This window comes from Geospiza fortis, unplaced genomic scaffold, assembly GCF_000277835.1.
Source record: "Geospiza fortis unplaced genomic scaffold, GeoFor_1.0 scaffold878, whole genome shotgun sequence".
Classification (NCBI taxonomy): Eukaryota; Metazoa; Chordata; class Aves; order Passeriformes; family Thraupidae; genus Geospiza; species Geospiza fortis.
The window spans coordinates 541,853-544,796 of NW_005054471.1; positions in this window are offsets into that span (position 1 = coordinate 541,853).

Genomic DNA, 2,944 nt, shown 5'->3' on the forward strand with positions numbered 1-2,944 from the left:
TCCCTAATTGGTTCTTTGGTTCTGTGATTCTGTGGGGTGCTCTGAGGTGTCTGACGGGGTGATGGGTGAGCATCCACTCCCCAGGAACAATGCCATACCAGATCAAACACCCAATGTGATGGGGCCAGGGTCCTTATGCAACAGAGAGTGGCTGAGACTCTTTAGACTGTGAGGGCTGACATTGTGCTATGCCTTTGCATCATGGAAAAGCCACTGGGCTCCAAAGCCCTGGCCCAGTGGGAGGCTCAGTGTCTGTGTTTAAAACAGCTTCTGCTCTGACATCGGTGCATCCCAGCTCCGCAGCATCTGTGGCCAGCTAGCCAGGAAACTGGGTAGCTGAGCCACACATGCTGCCAGCACTGTCCTTCTGCAAACCCTGTCACGTCTCCTTCCAAACTGGGGGTGTGTTTGGGCCTTTGCCATGTGAGTCTCCCCCTTGATCATTCCAGCATCCCTGCTTGGGTTAGACTGGTAACAAGGTGGCTCCTGGTTGGAGGAGCTGTCTGGACCCAGTGACCTGGATTTTGTCCTGGGAAATCTGCCCATCTTGAGAAGAAAACCCACGTCCTGATGCTGTCGAGTTAGTGCAGAACATGGGGACAGCATCCTGCCTGCACACCTGTCCGTAGACTGAGGGGGAAGCATCTGGTCGTGCAGGTGCTGCAGCTCGTGGGTGGAGCTGAGCGCTGCTGTGAACGGCTGAGGCTGTTTGTCCTTTTGTAACCTCTTTGTGCTTCCTTACTGATGGAGCGTTTGGAAAGGGAGCTTTCACTTCACAGGCGCTCAGTTAATCTCGTCCTTGTGGTTTGATCACAGCATTGGTCTCTCTGTCCTGCCTGGGCTCCTTGGCTCTCCGGAGTCCCCTGGCAGGGTGTGTGCAGCCACCTGGGCTCCTGTTTTCCACCATGGCATGTCCGTGGAGCCCCTCAGAGCTGGGAGAGCCAGAGTTGGCTCCACTCTGCCCGTGGAGCGGCTGAGTCATCGCGGTACTGACCCAGCACTTACTGCGGCCCATCTGTTTTGCTCTGTGCTGTTCGGTGGCCCCGTCCCCGTGTCGGGGGGGCTGCGTGTCCCGCGCCGTGCCCATGCCCTGGCCTTGCAAATGCTTTTTGTTTTGGCTTTTCATCGCCGGCAGCGCTGGAGGCCCCGGGCTGGGGGAGCTGGTGCTGGCCGTCCCCGTGTTCACAAATGATCTGCTTGGTGTGCAGCCTGCCCGGGGACAAACAAGGGCTCTGGGCCAGGGGCTGGCTGCGGCCCCGCTGGGCAGGAGCGGGGTCAGGGCAGAGCACAGCCTCCCCTCCTGGGGGCAGAGGGTGTTTTGAGCAAAACCGCGCCTCCTTCACAGCCCGTCTCCCTTGCTGGCACATCCGCACCCTTTTAAAGACACGCCGGGAAAGTGCAGGGAGGGGTGGCAAGAATAATTAAAGGTACGAAGCCGTTTCCATAGATGGAACAATTACATAAACTGGCTCTCTTCCGTCTGGGGGAAGAGATGACTGAGGGAGGCATGATGGGGAATAATAAAATCTTGTGTGGTGGGGGGAAGGAAGGTGAGCAGGGAAGGGTTGCTTGAGTTCCTGTAATTGGGCATTTTGTGTAAGAATATGCAGTGACATTTCAGGACATGAAGACATTTCCTCAAGCAGTTTGAGATTAACCTGTGGAAATGGTGGCCTTAGGTGAAGTGGTGGAGGGTAGATGTAGGAAAATTGTTTGGGATGAAAAGGCAATTGAGCAAATTCCTGGAAAGAGAAATCCACGAGGGCTGATGAGCCCACTGATGTTGGTTCTGGTGCAGGAAATCCCCAGACTACAGGCGTAAGCAGCATGCTGTGTTCACCTGGAGCTTCAGCTCTCCCTGGTACTTTGTACCTCACCTCCAGAGGTGATGGGGAGGTGGGAAGCCACTCTCTGGGCTGTTTTCCTGTTAAAACATCATTACCTGGTGTCTGGTTGGAGCAGAGGAGAAGGCCACTTACCTCTGCAACCACCTACTCAAGTGCCATGCCACTGCAAGAAAGACCTTTCCCACGTTGCTTCCACCTCCTTCTGGATCTGGATCTCCCCATGGCTGAGCAGATGGGGCAGGAGCAAGGCACTGGCTCCTTGCTGCACTGCTCCCTTGTCCTGCTCAGAATCCCCTGGTCAGTGCAGCGCAGGGAAGTCTCCAGTGTCTGTGGCTGGGTGAGCTGGGGAGATGCATCTGAGGACACTGGGCTTGGCAGCAGCAGGGTTTGCGCTCTGTTCTCCTCGGCAAGAGCAGCACCCACGCATTTGGTGCTGTCTCTCCTTCTTGCCTGTTCCCATCCTCAGAGGTGTCGCCCGCCTTTTCCAGCACCCTGAGCTGCAGCAGGAGGAAAAGGCTGCAAGGAAAAAAATCCATGCTCAGTTTTTTTGGGTTTTTTTAATTGTGGGATTAATGCTCCATTCCCTGCCTGCTGCTGTCCTGGCTGTGGTCTGAGCTTGGTGCATCTCTAAGGAGATGATGGTGGGTCACCCTCTAGGACAGCCTGGTCTCTAATGTCCTACAGAAGCTGCTGTCCATACAGGGGAACCCTGTCCAGGAGACCTGGTAACTGGCAGCCTTGGGATTCATCCAACCTCTGGCTTGTCCTCTGAGGAAACCACCAGCTCTCACCAGCTCCCAGTCACCCTTGTTGTCTTGGTAGCCTCAGCATGCGGTGGGCTTGTGTCTGCCCAGCTCTGAGCATAGGGTAAAACAGGTGGGAATGGTCCCCAGCAGTCTCGTGCTGCAAGCAGGATCAGCCACAAGGTCAGCATGTGCTGCTTGGGGCTTTATCCAGGCTGACATTGCAAACCACCAAGGACAGTCATTGCAGCGCTAGAAGAGCTTGTTCCTGCAGCACCTTCCGTGTCCTTGTGCTGCTGTGTGTCAGAGCATGACTGGCCTCTCAGGGCGTGCAGAGGAAGGGGGTGGAAGCTA